Source organism: Bombus fervidus, chromosome 8 (genome assembly GCF_041682495.2).
Source record: "Bombus fervidus isolate BK054 chromosome 8, iyBomFerv1, whole genome shotgun sequence".
Taxonomy (NCBI): domain Eukaryota; kingdom Metazoa; phylum Arthropoda; class Insecta; order Hymenoptera; family Apidae; genus Bombus; species Bombus fervidus.
The window spans coordinates 11,339,750-11,359,118 of record NC_091524.1 but is presented as its reverse complement, the minus strand read 5'-3'; the positions used below and the strand labels follow the sequence as shown (position 1 = coordinate 11,359,118).

The 19,369-nt window shown below is 36.9% G+C and overlaps 1 protein-coding gene across 3 annotated transcripts in view; it reads left to right on the top strand.

Annotated features, from left to right (window-relative positions):
* The first annotated feature begins 2,572 nt into the window (after positions 1–2,572).
* Alpha-man-ia (alpha-Mannosidase class I a) overlaps positions 2,573–19,369 on the top strand; it is a 218,109-nt gene continuing 201,312 nt past the window's right edge. For 2 of the 3 annotated variants that reach the window (XM_072009292.1, XM_072009291.1), the window contains exon 1: positions 2,573–4,144. The gene's annotated coding sequence lies outside the window, so the exon portion shown is untranslated. The remainder of the gene's footprint in view (positions 4,145–19,369) is intronic. The other variant, XM_072009293.1, reaches the window with a different exon arrangement.

Genomic DNA, 19,369 nt, shown 5'->3' with positions numbered 1-19,369 from the left:
AATGAAAACCTTAACTTTTTGAGACATTGAACAAAAATTGAGAAAACTCTAGAATGTCCATCTGAAACATATTTTCTACATTTTTCTCTACCCTCTACCGCACTCAGTTACAAAATTTTAGACCTTTTTAAACCTAGAAACACTATTGCAGAAGAAACTTGTCACGTAATTATACTGACATTCGTAATATTATGATATAGATCATGATCATATCGTATGATTTTTATCAAATTCATATTTTCAGGAGCATAATTGACACATAACTAAAAATAAAAAAAAACATCTAAGTAGTAATTTCTTTCATCTACTAAACAGTGGAACAAGTATTTTGCTTTAAATATTTTTTCGTATAACGTGCATTTTGTAAGATTCTTATAATTGATGTATATCTCAAACATGAGAGAAACCAGCAGCTAAAAAGCTGCGTATGTACTGCCTCCTCGTTCACCTCTACAGAGAAGGAAGTGTAAACTTCGAGTAACCAGCTTGACCGCAGCTCCTACGAGCAGAGACAAATTATGTGACAGTTTTGAGCCAGTTAGCATATCGATAACGTCGCCAGGGTGTTCGATAACCGGGAACGTTCTCCTCACGAAAACACGTCGCCTTACTATCAGCATGCTCCGTACATTCCGCGCCGAATGCCGCATTCCAATTTACTTGAATGTAAATCCAAAGTTCGAGCGTCGGCTGCTTTCGCAACTGAACGTAAATTGAGCCCAGACGTGGCAAACCGTGTCGAAGTTCGATGACCGATCTTCGCAGTTCTCGCGCACCTGAACACCATCGAAAACCTCATCCATTGACCTGTCGAACGATCTCAAACTATGTTCGATCTGTATCTGTTAAGTCCAATAAGAGGAAATAACATTATAATAAGAAAATAGGTGGTATCTTTTAATAATAATACGTCTTTTTTATTGTTAATTATTATTATATCGTATTTTTATAAAAAGGAGCATAACATCGGACGCGTAAGAAAACACGACGTAGGTAAATATTTAGATTATCGTTCTTCGTTCTTATAATTAGTTTCAATTGAAAATTAAATCAGAAGGAAAAGATATTACAAGTTTTTTAAGTAACATCTTGGGCAGAATTCATTTTTATTTCATTAAAAATTCCTTTAAGTTATGAATATTCATTTTCGTTTTGAAACTGAGTTTCAATGTTATTTCGAGGAATTGATTAGTATTATGGAGAATGTTTAACGGTATGTTAAATAGAAGTATGTTAAATCAATAGATAAATTTGATTGTAACGTGGAGTGCTATTAGAATTGAGGAGGTACATTAGGTTATTGATAGACTCGTGGTTTTGTAATGAAGTGGTTCTGAGGTTTGGGCTAACTATTGAGGAGACTATTTGGTAGAAGAAACCAAAGAGACTTTTAATAGGTGAAATTCGAATTCCAATGCGTTTATTAGCAATTAATACGTTTGCTATGTTCTCAAATGCCTCGATTTTGAAACTTTTTAACTCAACAGAATATTTACATTCTTTATAGAAGCTTCAAACCATCACGCCTAACAATGTGAAGTTTAAAAATTCTTGCTTAAGATTCAATTTATCAACACATTCACCCACCATCCAAGAGGACACTTTTAACAAATTTTCCAGAATCTTAAATCCTCAAATTTATCTCCCTCAAAGATTTCGCAACGCGTTTGAAAATAAAAATTTCAATGTTGTAAATATTCAAGCCTCGAACTCTAGAAATACAAAATTGTCAGTGTCTTTCGTCATTGACATTTTCACGAAGACAGACAATCTTCTATGATCTTCACGATACGTTCGAAAATATAAATTTGAATGTTGCAGAACCTCGTTTCTCGGACTCGCAAGATACAAAATTATCAGAAGCTTTTATCATTCACGTTTTCACGACGTACATCTTCTTCCTTCCTCAAACTCCGGATCTTCCTCAAAGAATTCACGTTACGTTTGAAAACAAAAATTTCGACGTTAGAAATTTTCAATTGTTAAATTCAGTTGATACAGAATCATCAGAAGCTTTAGTTGTTCACATTTCCACGATATAAATCTTCCTTCCTCGATCTTCTTCAAAGATTTCATCGACGAACTAAAGTATAATACTTACTAACCCTTTGCGGTCGTACGTTCAGCCACCAAATCACTTTTACCATTTCGATCGTACATCTGCTCGGTCACTACAACACTTTTACCATTTCGATCGTATATCTGCTCTCTGACAGCCACTGTTTGCGCATCTCTTCGTCAACGCGCTTCTTAAAATTTCATATAATTCTTAAAAAAAAAAAAGAAACTTTCTAAGCTATTCGTTACATACGAGATTATATTTTATCAACGTTCGTAGGATGGAAATGAATTCTGACCAGCACGGCAACCATCTCCGAGCCGAATACGAGCGCAAAGGGTTGAAGAGCTCGACGATGGGACGCGTTCCATCACGGCGAGCAGTCGGAGCCGTAGTGCGCGCGAGTCGCGGCCAACGGCAGCGCAAAGAAACGGTTCGTAGGGATTCGGATCCGTTCGGCTCGACGAGTCGTGGCGCCGAGCAGCGAAGTCGTTCGACTCGAGTCGTGTATGCGGCTGCAGTCACTCGTGGAATCCTGAGTCGTGTCAGTGCTCCGGCGGACGCGATCGCGCGCGAGTGTGTCGTTCAGTAACGTTGTTTCACCGCTGGAAGAACGAAGTGAACGGAGAAAAGGGAGTAGAAATACTTAGAAGGATCTACCCACAGGTGCATGTTTCCGGTGTAGTGAACGAGCAACGAAGAACAACAGGGCCACGAGTCACAGCGATAATCAGCACTATATTTCCAACGTTAAAAACGATTCACGCAGAAAAGGAAAATTCTGCTTCGCGTTCGTTGTGATCTTTTAACACGTTTTCAAGAATCCGACCTTCGTTCCCAGAGGTTGCGGAGCTGTAAGAATGTACTAGGAAAACCATAGAATTGGAAACTAAAGTATAATAGTCGGACGAAGAGTATGTTCTTGGATGTCGACTTCTTCGTTGAAAATTCTTCTGCGTGCTAATAATAATCTTCCGAATGATTCCTTCTTTTTAATGGATCGTTAAGAAGAGTACGTACAATTAGTAGTTGAAATTGATAGCTTTATACGTATTGTCCACTTTCCGTCCTTGGCGGCTGTTACTACTGAATTTCGTACCGATACGCGATCTACGACACGCTTATCGATCGTATCGCGTTCCCATTGTGTTCCTCGAATGCATAAAAGTCTCGTCGATGAATCGTCGATGTTAAACGTGTAGAAAATATTTCGCGAGATCGAAAGTCTGACGACTACGTTATTTACTCGACGTAGTCGCTAATAATTCAATCGTTGTTCTTATTTGTTTGATATTAATATTCAATCATATCGTTGCTCTGTCGTACATGATTGCGGCGTTTCGTTTGACTCGTCTGTAACTCACGTTCGAGACACACGTGTCTGTGATTTCGCGCGACGGAAACGTATCACTGGCAACGCCGTCGATACGACGTCGAACCTTCCGGCGCGTCAACGGAAGAATTTACTTGTTCGTGGGACCAACATCGCCAGCTAGACGTTTCTCGAAGGGAAGTCTCGACGGTGTCTGTGCATCCGGTAAACAGGTTATGCGTGGTCGTGTCGCGACAAAAACTCTGCCAGGCTTAGTCGAAACGTTCGAATAAGATCGTTGTGTTTATTGACTCGTTCGGTGTCGTGAATTACACGTGACGATGTGCGTTTGAGAAATCTGTTGAAATTTGAAAAATATAAACAAGCATCGTGCCCTTCGCTCGAGAGAGTGCGTCGTTATACGTATGTATGTGTAATACGAAGTGCAGAAGTCGCGTCGGTTAGATCGTTCGATAACCCAGTGTGTTCGGAAAAGTGAAAACGCGAATGATAATTGGCGATAGACGAAACAGCGATTCGATATTCACGTTTGGTGCGTTTAATTAAAGGCTTGTTCTTTCATCGAAAGAAGTAAAAAAGTGAAAGAAGCTACGAAAAGAAGGAGAAGATATTCGTGAGAAGCTGTAAACCGCCGATAAGAAAAAGAATTTTTGAAGAAGTATTTGTGACACGTTCGTTGATATCCAGAAGAATACAACGATTTATTCGGCTGACTTGCTTCAATTCTCATCCATTCGCGTCTCCAGAAACAGGTAAATTCATACAACGATTACATCTTTTATGCGACGCGTAAATGTCTCTTTGTTCAATGCTCGTCGTTCATGAGTTCGACTCGCGATTATCGTTTATTCTTGTCTCACGACTCGATATCATTGCGTCGATTCTATAGTTGGAAATTGAAAAGTGACGACAGATCAGTGCACTCGATCGAAAATCGATCGTTCTCTTCCAATGCTGCTGTGTTTTCTTCCACATGTACGGTTTCCACGTGTGCCGCGCGGATGGCGTAATTCACCAGGGAAATTGATTACAGGCTCGAGGTAACGCGGATAACTCGTCTTCGTGACTTTTTCCGTTCGTTGCGGCTGCTGGCTTTGTTGTAACGCATCGTGGTTTCGGGATTAAACGAATATATACGGTTAGCCAACGGAAAGTGAATTTTCGCGAAACTTTTTCGTTTTCCATTGTTTCGGCTTCTCCTAATGATTGGTTTATAGTCGAGAGCGAGTTATTTTAATCTGTCTCGCGTTGCTGATCAAATTTATTGCAGATTAGTCTTGCGATGTCTTTGTGCGAGCTTCTTTGTGTCGACAAGGGGAAATTCGTGTTGGAATTCCCTTGGCCAGGAAGTCTCGTTCGTGACCAGTTTACTCGTATTTAACGTTCGGGAAGTGTATTGAGAAACGGAGCTCTCGATATCTTACTGGCTGTATCTTTCGATCTCGGAATTTCTCGACGCGTATCGATGCATCGATCAACGGAAGGAAAGAGGATAATGAACGTGGCTTATCTCGCCGATTTATTCAATGCTTCGCGAATCGATTTATTTCCCGATTTCGTATCGGACGATTTATGTCGGGGACAAGAAATCGTGGCTGCAAACCCGACGATCGCGATATCTCCAGGCTAATTAACATTAATTTCGGCCGTTTCTTCGCTATACTCGTGTTCTTGGTGTATTAAGTATTCATTTCGTACGTTGTTTGATAATTCCAAACGACTGTATCTGGTTTTAAATGAAATTTACTTCTGTTATAATATTTCGGTAGCGTGATACCATTAAATCAATATGTATGTAACATAGTGTTTATAAATGAGAATCACTGTTCAAGTAACAGCAGGATATCAGAATTTTGCTAGCCTGTAAAACCAAGTACAAATTACCTCGCATCGTTATACTGTCTCGTCTAACTTGAAAACAGGTTAAACTACTTACCATTACCACTCTGTGAAACACATCAAATATCAGTCTCGGTTGAAACGAAACCGTAAATAATTTCAACTAAAAATGGTCCAGTTTCAACACTGTTCCATTATAAGCATCGTTCAAAAGATCAAATAATCTCTCTAGTATTTTATAACTTCGTGCTTATAATTTCAAAAAAATTTAATTGTATTATTCTATCGAATAGAATAAATAGAAAACGAACTATCGCAAGTCTCTTAGCTCTTAACGTAAAATACTCCGAAACGATTACTTTTCTCCCGACACCAAACGGAACAAAGAAAAAAGAGTCTAGACATCGTGTGCCCTGAGTATGATCTCAAAAGTTCGGAATCCCTGGCCGACAGAAGCTTCTTTGGTGGAAGTGTCGGCCGAGAGAGGATACCGGTTACCAATGTCGACGAACTCGAAGAAGGTTGACCAAGGCCGTTTGGGTCTATTTATAGCGCGCCAGTAACGAAGTAGACATTTGCCGGGAATCGTATTTTCGTAGATCCTCGAGGAATGCTCTCGCGAGGGAGAAGTTGGACCCGATCTCGCCTCGGGAGTCCTGAATTATTTTAGCGACGCCTCCCGCGAGAGACTTGCTAGAGATTGCTCTTCCTCGCTAGGGGAGACTGACTCGAACGAACGAGAGATCGCTTTATCAGCGCCTACGGTATCTTATCTAGGAACGCAGGGAGCACGACCATTCGTGAAGATACGTTGAGTCAAGTTTTCGACAAGAAGTCAGGTTTCATCAAAGTTTCATTATCGCCATTTTTCTCCTATCGCAAAAATATTGTGCCCCGATAAGTTTTTCTATAGATATCGCCCGTTATCATATCACACAGTGATTTTTAATTCCTTGAATTACACACATAATTTCTTAGAATTTGTTTTTTTAGAATGACGAAATATCTAACAGTAAATTATTTTCCCTCGTTGACTAACGTCGTTTACATAATACACATATATTACGTATGTTTGTGGTCTACGCAACTGGGACAAATGATATTTGGTTTTTTGATTGCAACGAGACAGACATGTGCGAGGGAGATGATTAGTGGTTCAAGGAGGAAGTTCAACTATCGTATTTATGTGCTATCGAATAAGTTGCGTCTCGAAGTGTTTTTTTTTTTTCGCAAATATTTTTTAATATCCGTTAGAATGACGAAATATGTAGCAATAGATTATTTTTGTTGGTTAAAAAATATATATATTTTAAAATATATATATAATAATATCTTGTAAGCGATATTTATTTTCTTATACTAATTGGATTGGCACGAGTAATTATGTATAGCGCATTGTGTAGTTGCAAAATTCCTTAAGACAGGAACGCGTGCCTTCCTTAGATCATATCAGTTTATCATTACGGTAAAAGAAATGTTAGAAGAAATTAAAGAATTACAAATTTGACGTTCCATTCTAATTGATACATATTCAGTAAGTTATTTTCAAAAGCTTCATAAGCTAAGGTATATTCGTAATTGGAGGAAATTTTCACATTTTCGTAACCATCGACTCTTTCATTTCAATACGAAAATTTTTTCTTTAGTACGAAACAATGTATTTTGTATCCTAAGAACTAAAAGATGGGACGAATTCGAATATCGAGCTCAGTTTGATATGAACTGCAGGGATTAAAGAAGGTCCATAAATAATCGTCAATTAAAGTCCAACTATTTCAAAATATTATTTCCATCGCTTAATCGGGTTAATAAAATGTAAGATATATTCACGCCCATATAATTCTATAGCAGATGAGAAAGGACGGGTAACAGCACGTTGCACAATAATAATCAGAGATCATTTGACCCAGTTGCATGTCATCCTATATAAATATTCTCTTTGAGATTGAATTTCTACAATTTAAATAGAACTCCTCGCCGTTAAATAAAAAAAAATATATTTAAAAAATACAAAATGCGTGGGAACATGTTAAAATTCAACATCTGCCCTTAACAATCGAAACTACCAACAGTTGGTGATTTGGTTTCATAATTAAAGTAAACTCGATTTCAGGATATTAACCGCAATAAGCAAATTCCTCGATAAATCATCGAAACAAGTGATTCGTATAGTATCTATATAGCCGATAGATATCTGGATAGTTTATTTTAATAATATAGGGAATATTATTTATATAGGGAATTTAATATAGGCAATTTGACCTAGATAGAAGCAATAATTTTTGTTTCGACGATGTAGACTCACGCGTTTATAGCCCGGTGAATATTGCGCTTGTCGACCGATTAAAACAGTTTTATTGGGCTCTGAATTGATTACACCTCGCGCACGCATTATCGCTGATTAACGCGAGTTCTGTGCAAATGTTTCTCCTTGCACGACCACACGTAGAGTTTAGAGTGAAATGTATTAATCGAACGACCACTCGTGCACAGTTTATAAGGAATAAGTGTTAGTTTTCTCTACGTTGTGTTAACATCTACGTTACAATGAGTGCAATTACGTAATTTGTTTCTGCAATAAGTTTCAGTGATCAGAATTTCTATATTTCCATTTTTATGATGTTCTTTTATTTTTCTCTCTTTATTTTAATTTAATACTTTTTGTTAATCCTACCGTGGTTTTCGAAACTTGTTACGGTTTTCGCGGAAGATTTCTAACTTCCTAATACAATAGAATAAATTAGAATTTATGAAATCCAAGCAGGAAATACCGCGAATTATTTTAATCGGACAGATTATTTGGCAAACGATAATTCACGAGTTTCTTTTTGTAGATTTATTCATTCATTTCTATTCATTTATTCATTTATTTCTATTTGTAGTCACGTGTCTCAGTATAATTTTCATTACCGACTACTACGTCACCGCTAGTACTATATCACAAATTATTGTACAATTTCGTTGCGGCAGAAAACCATCGTTTCGTCCGTCAAAGTCAGGTGCAATTAAAGCGTGTTCACCGTGGAAACCAGCGATGACAAAAAGATCGCTTTGATGTTTTCGCGTCGCTTTTTCGTTCTCGCGTATTTTGTATTTCCGGCGCTTGTAACAAGACAATTCCTGCTCGCCCGCGGAAGGACGAACATTATCGCGTCGGTATTCGCGCGAAACCGGAAGTATGGACGTCGGGTTCCAGCCAGACGCTTGTTTCCACGTTTTCTAACGCTTTATAGTTTTATAATCGCCGTATCGCGTGATGTTCCCCATCATATCACGAACGCGATTGTCCTCTGCTTAATAATCGGTAATTCTAGTCTGGGTAAATAAAAATCAAGGTTAGTAAATCGTGCTCGTTAATTAACGCTGATCGGACTAACAGACAATGAAAGAAACAATGGGAATAGATAATTACGCGATGTCTCGTTAGAATAAATTTATATGGGATTATATAATTTCAATGATGTAATTAATAATAAATGCAAAAGAAAGCAATGCTTTCAGTGAAAGATTAGGTTTTTAATTGTGATTGCCTTACTTTAATAACAAAAAACTTCATTTTCAATTTATTTGAAACTCAAGTGAAAAATATGCTTCGTTTTAATGACAAACCTTGCTCTATTTTAGTAACGAATTCAGGCGAAAAGTATACGTTACAAAATATCAGTTTCTTTACATTTGTCTAAAAATGAGGAAATTTATGAACGAGGAATACACGATCAAGCTAAAGATCGCTCACGAGTAGTAAACAGATTTGAAATATTGAAAGTAAGTGCTCGGTTTGCGAATGATATTCATAAACTCGAAGCTAGAAATTACGTATGTAGATGGTAGATTCACGTGCTACAGTTAACAATTTCGAGTTGAACCTGCAATTAGTTCATGTGTAGACGCCTCTAATGACGTTTATGTTTGTCTTCCCGTGTAGTGCAAACTCACGCTGAGACACCATGACATCGCGTGTATCAGACAAATAAACGAGATATTTTTCACCGTCTTTATCACTTTTCCAAAGAAACAGCGAATCGTAATTATATTCTCAACTTTATTCGTCGAGCACAACATATTTTTCCTACATTTGTTGATCGTATTACATAATTACTTCAATTTTCCAATCGACGGAACGCCGTTGGCTCGGCGTTCTAACGACCATAAAATGCTTTTGTTGCCATAGATACAATGCTATGTTCGGTATTCGACACACAGTGGACATTCCTATGAAAATACATTATTTTTTTTAATCGAGCTGGAACGAATTTCACGAGCACGAGCGGCGAAATTTTATTCGGCTTGTTTACAGCGGCCAGATGCGAAGTAACGGAAGCTCGTTCGTCAATTTCGCGACAAAAATGTGCAGGCGATCAATGTTAAACGTTTACCAGCCATTCAAATCAGCTTTTCGTCACAGCCGATGAACAATGGTGAAATCCCGGCTCGTATCGTTCGTTGCCATTTAACATTTGGATTGTAGGATTATTTTGCGATGCGTGAACGAATACGATACATATTTTGTTTTTCACGAAAAGAACACAAAAATGATGGAAGAATCGGTGTTTTATTCAAAATATCCGGATAAACGCGGTGATTTTCGCTGTGATATTATCGCGAAAATAAAGTGAAATGGCTCGTATGGCTTTTATCTTTCGATGATTTAGATCATTTTTTGCCATACAATAATACCACCAGTAAATGTTAATCGTAAATAAAATTGATATACACTGTATTATTGCAGTATTATGTACATTCTTTTTAAATATCACTGCAGAGGTATATGATATCCGAGGAAAGTGATTGTTTGTACAGCTGATGTGAATATAGCGAACGTCGAATATAAAAAGTAATATTGATCCAGTTTTTGATTAAAATGTGAATAACAAGCCTTCGATTGTAATATTAAAAATAATACATCGAATATTAAAATATAAGTTTAGTATATACGTAGTTATCTATTCATAACGAAATTATGAGATACAATAAATCTGAATATGATGATGAGAAAATTATAACAAGTCAACAATCTTTATAAAAGTCCTTCTGAAACTGGGCTACTTAAATCAATAGATACATTATCTAATCACAATCATAACACATAATCTAACTGATACGTTAACATCCTAATCTTTGTAACAGAATTTTTCTTCAGATTTTTTCCCAACTAATAGCAAAGTCCATAAGCTCGTTATTATTACAGAACAGACACGTGGACGTACGTTTATCGTTGAAACAGATCTAAGAAAAGCGAACTAAGAACAATAAGATCTTAAGAAACGCGTGTTCGCAGAAAAACAGCGTGGCTGATCCAAACTGTCTCGGCTCTCTTTTCGCCTAATGAAATTCCATTCACCGGCGTAATTTTCGCACAGGATTCTAGACACTGTCCCTTATGGGTTCCGTCTTTGCTGAATATCGTCTTCCTCTCCGATATTTGACACTTTGAACAAACCTTGGGATTCCTCGCGCGGTGCAACATCGCGGCGGCGCGGCGGGTAATTCGAGAACCAAACCGGTTCGTTCTTATGAAATTTCTCGATGCCGTAAGCCGTAAGCTCTCGGCATTCCTGAGTGAAACGTGTAACATGGCTTTTCATTGAATTTCGACGCGGGCAATGCTTGCCCAGGAGAAATGTAAAAAGATAGAAAGAAAGAGAGCAACCTGTGCTTGAGTGGAATCACGCTAGCTTTACGTGGAAATAATTAAACGAAGCAAAGAAGAAAAGTAGTGGATTTCCGTCTCCGGTATTAAAAATTGAAGAAACTCGTCTCGTTGGATATCGAGCTATTTTACGAGAGACCGACGCTGCGAATTGGAGTAATTGTCGGTTTATTAAAGAACCGTGAATGGAAGATCGTTTCTCGTTTATTTTTCATTTCTCTAATTTTTGCAAAAATGCGTTCATGAATGTAATTTAAATATATTACTGGCCGTGAGTATTAGAACATTTAATCGTCATACTTATGGGAAAACTAATAAATTCCACTTTATTTAATGTGCTACCTTATTAAAACGAGTGAAATAACAGATTTGTGGTAGTAGAAGAAGTAGAAAATGTATGAAAGCAGTGAAAAACATTCGACGCATACCAAATATCACCAAGTGCCTTAATACTTATTATTGGCAGTGTATATATTATGACAATTTATGTACAATAACAATAGAATTATGAAAATGTATATTATGAATGAAATATAGATGTTGTGGAAGCGGCTTTAAAATCTCGGACTATAGGAACCATTTGTATTTCGTGTACCAAGGCCAGTAGTCTATTATCTGGCTACGGTAGAAGGCCCTGCGAACAATTAACAAGATAATCTTCATACCCACGATAATAACTTTGTCGTTGTTCGAGCTATAATTTGCATTACGTGGAAGAATAACGTGACCGTAAAAAAATTCATACTTTACGATCTTTTGTTATTAGCAATTGGGTAAAATCGAATATCTTTTGTTAAGGTCGAGCAATATTTTTCTTTATTCGGATAAAAATTTCTAGTTCTGATATAAATCATATAATATGCGGTAACATATGCAGGCTATGGAATTGATTTTGCCGCTTTAAAATAGCATCCACTATTACTAATACAAATTTGTATAAACGTAATTAACGAAACAAGATCCGAGTTAATATTTATTTCACCCACCAAATAATATAACAAACATTTTATCTATCTCTTCTATACTACATGTATTCTGTGCATTTGTATATCACTAAATTTTCCATAAATGTAATCCTCAGTCTGCCAATTAATTCAGAACCGATTAGCAACGATACTAACGCGGCGAACAGACAAACACGTTAATTAAGAAGTGGAAAAAATAGCACTACGACTCGCGAGAGATTTGCGAAACGATTCTGTTTTCACTGGGACGAGAAGAGGACCCGTTACCAGTCGCTCCATAAATTCATCCTCCAGTCGTATCCCCATGGTGGAGCTCAGAGGGACAGAAGTGCTCACGCGTGCCGAATATGAAAGTCAAATACGTTCGCCTGCCAGCAGGACTCGTCGAATGATTTCACGAACGGACCAAAGGGGAAACCGGCTTCACACGGAAGAACCAAAAGAAAAAGCGAAAGAAGAGAAAAAAAAAAGAGGAAAAAGAAATATCTGGAGGAATTGGGCGGACCGTAAATTCTCCAGCGCCCACCCTTAAAACGAGCTACGATGGCAGGGGAAAAGAAATGGAAAAACATGGCGTTAAATAGTAACCCCTGGGAAACTCGAGACCGTCACTACGTACGCATATTCTATGTGCGCGTACAAATTCGCGAACAAGATAGCGTTGAAGGGGGAGGTTGGACGATACGAGGGTGTTCTACATTATACAACGACTCCTTTTAAAAGTGTATGTACACATTGAAAAAGTTGGAAACCCTGGCGAGCTGGTCCGAAAATTTAAATTGCACCGCGCAATTTTATACTGCCCGCTCTGTTTTCCCGTTTCTTGCGACTGCTCGCCTTTCACCGATTATTCTTTTTGTCGTCGTGCTTGCACTTCCCCTACCCTTGTTTCTCCTCTTACGTTCTCTTTGTGTCTCCCTGGCTCGCACAGCCACTTTTCATGTACATGTAACTTTTTTCCTGCTTCTCGTCTTTCCTTTTTGGGGGGTTCTTCTAGCTGGTTTTTCGTAGTTTTGGCTTTAACGTATTATAACCGTTGATCTCGAGACCTTTTTTTATCAGAAGGCTTGTTCTGTAATTTTAGAGCGACTTTGGTACTAAAGAATTTAAATGTAAATTAAATCTTAGACACTTAGGAAGAAATATTTTTTATATGGACTTGTATAGAAGTCTTCTGTAGAAAATTACTATATATATAGTTCTTCAATGGTAACTTAATTAATTTCACTGGACATGTCGAGGACAAACGATTCGTACGCTTAATAGCACTTAGTCAATTTTCCTTATTATCTATTATTTTTCATTCACATGAAAAAAAAGAAAGAAACATCGTTAATAGGACAAATAAGCAGATTTAGTTAGCAGGAGCTCGTTTAATTAGACAGTAATTTTTAGATCTGATAAATTGAATTCTTCTTGACAATGTAGAAAAGTATACTTACTATAAAATTTACATAATTAGAAAATTTAAACACAAAATAAAAATCTAAGAATTTAATGCAAAATCATCAGTAGATCTTTTGTCAAAGTTTTAATTAAACATTCTAACTATGGTTTCAGAGATTTTACTAAATTTCATGTTACAAATCAAATTAATTGAATTTATGGATATTTATGAATATTCATAAGTACAGAATAAATTTTAACAAACAACGCAAATCGTCTTGAAATCCTTTTTTACTGAACACAAATTAGCCTTTGTGATTGAATTCTCTAGGAATGAAAGAAATCCCAAGCTCATATAAATCGATGGAATTTCAGCTAGATAAGATCGAATTTATTAGTCTATGCGCAGTATGCGCTTATTAGCAATGCAGTAGGTTCAGCGCAATGGAATTACGCTAGCAACAGATTAATACGATTCGTTTGGTTGCTCAATGTAGTGGCATTCCTCGAGTTATTGGCGTGAATCGATAGCTTTGAACTTTCTTTCACTGACATTTTATGCTAATTGAGACGGACGCGGTGCTCGTACGGTACCAAAAGTGAAAGGTGGCTTCGATCGCGAGCCTCGATTTGGAATCTGAAACGTGAAAGGTCTCGGTTCGTCTCTATTTCTGAAATAACACGTCTCTCTGATATTTCCTGGCTGTATGATCCACGTTTCTTTTTAGAATTATCCTTCCCCTGTTTCGCCCCTATTTATAACCACCATTCGTATTATTCTCTAAAAATACGACTTTTCGTATCTTGCAAATTTGTGTCAATTGAGTCGATTAGGATCGCTAGATTGAATTCAATAGTCGAAAATTTCAAATAATTAGAGCTCTTTCGTGTTTAACGAGCTTTGCGTCTTATCGATCAATAGCACATTAACACAGTTTCTACTGGCGTAACTAATAGGTAAAGATATACGTAAAGTTATAAATGTTATAAATATACGTAATGTTATAAATGGAATCAGTAAATTTGTATAATTAAGTTAACGTATTAACATAATTTAATTTAATTATTTTTATTGTGCCTCTTAATGCACACGTTATCTTAAAGTATCAATTAATAATGGAAATTAGACATATCTAATAGACATATCTTTTATAAAATATACAAATTGCTAAATGACTGGCATATCAACTATGTCCGTATGCTACGTAGTAAATGTTTTAAAAAATAAATAGTCATCTAAATTGTCTATAATATATTATAAAAATCTTGTTTATCAAGCTTGTATATAACATAGTAGTACTTAACAACAAATAAGGAGCAGACAGAAGATAATTTAATTAAAATATTTTATTTGCTACGATCTTCATAATTATTCCTTATTATACACGCATTTTAGAAAGGCTACGAATAATTACAACATCAGTAAAAAAATAAGTGTTCATATCTTCTACAAGCCAAAAGTTCATCTCGAAGATATCTCCATATGGTTTTCGAACCTCATGAGGAAGATCCTCTCACAAAAATTCATCTTGCCAACAAGTGTTTTATCAAACAATGTCAAACATTTTCTCGCGCATCGCTGAACGACTTCACCAGCTCTCAAATCACAGTCCATTGCATCATCTCGAAGAAATATTCGTGTGAAACTCCGAGAACTCTTAAACGGAGTCGTTAAACGCCTCTTCGAATGGGAACTTCGATCACGAGTCGAATCGAACGACTCGTTATTCCGTAGTTCCATTGGAGAACCGATCGACTCGTCGCGTTCAATCGCATAGCGTTAAACAACCGATCCACGTCCGTATCAGTCACTCACAGACGGTGCACGTGCACCACGTGTCGTGCAAACGCCAACTATTTGTGTCGCGTAGCCGTGAGTCGCGTAGCTGATAAACCCTGTCTCATCTGCAGTGATAAGCCGTGGAAAATAGTTCAGTTTTGTTGTTGGACGTCCGAAAATTCCCCTCGATCAACCTCGCGAAATTTGGAACGGAAAATTTGCTACCATACGGATACGAAATACTCGCAGACCAATTGTCGAGGTCAGAGAACGTAGAAGATGAGTTTTTGATAGATTCTAAGTTAATTTGGCGTTGATTGTTTTGTGGACGAATGTTAATGGTTTGTTGGTTATATGTTTTTAAGAGTAGAATAGATTGCATGCGGATTTTTCTTTGTAGCTAAGTATGTGAGATAGTATGGAATGTGAAAATATCTAGATACTTTGACAAAGTTAATTGAAGTTGTCTTTTATTGAAGTAGAGACATAATTATATTTATATATAAATATATCTTTTTTTTTCATTTTGTGTATCACTTCTACTATAATCGTTTATATATAGTATGCAAGAGATTGTAATCCGTGTGAATTTAATTTGTGAAAGTTTATCGGTTTATCGCAACATCAATGCTCTCAATGCGTGACACACTGACATATGTATAACGCAGAGATTAACGTATTAAGCACATGGAATTGGGTTAAGGGATAGATACCGTGTGTGCAACACGGAATACTCAAGTTGTATCCGGTATTAGCAGGAAGATGTGTCAGTGACGACATTACATACGGCGATACGTATGGTCGTAGCTTGTAAGAAACTATCTGTCCCTACACTCCTAAATGCTCATTTGCATGATAATAATCTTTGTCTCCAAAATGCGTTATCTACATTTCGTCGTTGTTACAACGTTGCTCGTACAATTTGTCGAAAGTTGACTTCTGATTTCTAAACAGATTTAACGATAAACATATTCTTTGGCATTGCGAGTTTTAATACGCATTTTTGTCGAAGAATATTACAAGATGGAAAAATAAAAAAGAAAAATAAAGTAGAATTTCATAATAGACGAATGACGTTACACTTCCCGTCGATTAAGACGTTTGTCGTCTATCAAAACTAACAAAAAGTACATCTTGTATGTATATAAACGCATAATTCTGCCTTATCAATTTGTAATCTTAAGTATTGAAATTGTAACGTGACGTATATAAAGTATTACTTTATCATTTATAAACTCGGATATTTACACAGATTGATAATATTAATTCGTAATTTATCTCTCTATCCACGAATGCCGGGTTTATAGCAGAGTGCAACTTTCTACCTCAATCTTTTTCGTCTTGTTTGTTGCAAGAATACCGGTTCATTCACTTTCTCTTAATGAAAGTAATTAATCTCCAATCCCCACAGAAGCATCTCTGTGATTTCTAAGTATTCGTGTTTCAAAAATACCGCAAAGGTCGATGTACGAGCTGTGTGGATCATTGGAGATGATATATGAGCGCATAGGCGCCGAGTTCAAAGTCATTCGTGTATAATTATTAAACAATTTGTAAAGACTCGAGTGAAATATATCCTCGGAATGCAAGAATATATCTCAAACGTTATAATTAGAATATTGCTAGGATGTTGTAATTGAAAATATGAAACGCTTTCTTGAATTCCAAAGAGATGCTGATTAAGTAATTATCTTGTGAAATTTTTAATTCTAAAAAAATTGGTTTTGAACTGTCTATCGCCTTCGTGGCATCATCGTCAACGATCGAAACCAGAATAAAAATACATATCAATTCTACTTTGTAGTTTCTTCGCTAATCGTATGCGTGTTATCGACGCATGTGCACGTTCGAAAATAACCAATGACCAATTCCAGCAACTTTTCCAATCATACCTCGAGCGAACTTGCCTGAGAAGCAAGAAAAGACGGGAAAGGATCGTAATGAAAGTTAGGAAGGGGAACTTTCGTCGAGCAACTTTCGCCCCGGTTAGTCCGAATCCCTGATTCGTTTGCACGTCTTCATAGCGGAAGTCTAACCGTTGACCCGGGAACAATATCCGGAACTGTTTGATTTATTTTCGTCGCTTGATTAACGCGCCGCAAAAATACATTTCGCTGTCGCGAGCAGCTGTGGCAAAATTTTCCGCGAATATCGCGCAAAGAATTATCAAGTGGACGTTGCGTGATTGATCACGTGTTTTAATTATAGCTTTCGTGATTCGAGTTTCAATTAATGAGCTGCGTAAAGATTCAAGATACGTTTTTGTATATGTTGTAAGAATCGTAGAAAATGGTATTCATAATGGCTATGACTGATCTTGTTGAATGTAGAATTTTTCTTTCAGAGAGTAGATTTTATGAATTTAGAAATATTTCAATATATTTATTTAATGCAGACAAGCTCTTCATTCCAACGATATAGTAAATTTATGTATACTTTGACCGCAGACATTCTCACAATCGTTGTAATGAACATTTTGAAAGACGCTTAGTTGTCGATATTTTATTCTCGATATTTGTGTACAGAAAATTTTTGAGAGACAAAGGATTTAAGTACGTACATCGTAGATATGCTACGGAAAATTTCTGATAACAATATCAAGTAATATCGATAGACGTATCACAGAAAGTAGAGATATAAAATAACATGGTTTACTTATCACGAAAATCTCGTAGTAATTTAGTAAAAATCACCTTTTATCACTCTAGTGAATACGCCACATAAAAAAATAACGACTCTACGTTTCAAAGTCGCAGCAAAGATGTTTCTATTGTAATTATCGTAGATTTTCATTTACGATCGCAATTTTTTAACCGTCATATCTTTACTACTTGCAAAAAGACAACAAGATTCGAGACTCCCGTCATCTGGTCGCGTTATGGTAGTTTCAGCGTATCAAGGAACTCGGCAATTTTCCTCCGACAATAAGCCAATTCGTAGCTGAACGTGATTAAACGAAGCAGGAAGAATAGTTGTGGTGCCGTGGAACAGCGTTATTTTTCATCATCGTCGCGCGAAAGGAAAGGAGGAACAAACGGTCGCGTCGGTGCATTCGCGAGGGTGTACCGCTAAACTGCTTTCTCGAGTAACCTGGAAACGATTCGCGACCAGACGAGATGGATGGAGCCGCCACGCTCCCCTGCCAATACGTCGATAAATCATTCTGACGAAGCGAGCGAGAAGTTTTTAGCGAACGAGCCGCCACGGTGCAGCGGTGGTCCGAAGGCAACGAAAACGACGACTTTACCGGGGGACCCTTTGTTGCGTCGTATCCTTCTGTCCTTCCTTTTTTTCTTCTTTATTTTTCGTTCCTTCTATTTTCTTGTTTTCTTTTTTTTTTTTTTTTGCTTTTATTTTTTTCATTTGGTACTTCGACCTCTGGAACTCGCTTGGTTCATCGCGAGGAAAATTAACGGTTACGTTAACCCGCCGGAACAGGCGTTACCATCCCCTTCCTCACGGCTAAGATTTATTGACGCTCCGAATCAGTATATCCGCAATAAACGTGAAATAAATGGAGGAAAACTGGTAATTTTAACGGTGCCTCGGTAAGAGGTTTCGAGAGGGAAATTGTGCAACGAGCAGATCGAGTATTTGGCTATAAAAAAACTTGTTTGGGGAATTTTCTGTGGAATTTTGGAGATTTTGCGTGGACAACTGTATTTCTATTAAATTCTGATGCGTATGGTATCGTATCTCGTAATTTCATACGCGTACGTAAAATTACTGTGACGATGAAAATATTAAAATGAGATTGACAAAAGGTTGTACTATATTCGGCAACAGAAACGAATTTGACGGATTTTCTGTGAGATTTTGGAGATTTTAGAAGGTTAATCGCGCTTCTATCAATTTCTGATGGGTATCGATCAATTTCTGATTAAGACGAGATTGACAAAAGATTATATTACAGGATTATCAGAATTAAAACTTCAAGGTGTAACAGGTATTCCTTTAAAACAAATTTCTCGTCGTTTCGTAAGCGTTGGAGCTACTTAACTTCGCTTGGTTAAATGTCACATCGATGCCGATCTTGCGATGACGAAACATCGAGATATTTTTCAAAGCCTTAATTTTAATAATTACATAACTCCAGCCTGGTAAATAGCCCCTACCGTAAAAGCCTTAAATTTCTGTTTGAAAAATTAGGTTGACGCTACTACGAATAAATAAGAAGATTAATTATATGGAAATAAATGTACAGCATAAAAATGTCATATAAAACACGAAGGAAAGGAAGTAAGAATATTTGTAAGATTTATGAACAAGAGATAGGCAATGGTTTATTTATTTATTTAAAAAAAGATACAAGCGCGTAAGACTAATGTAGCTTCCTCTTGACATTGACTTAATACTA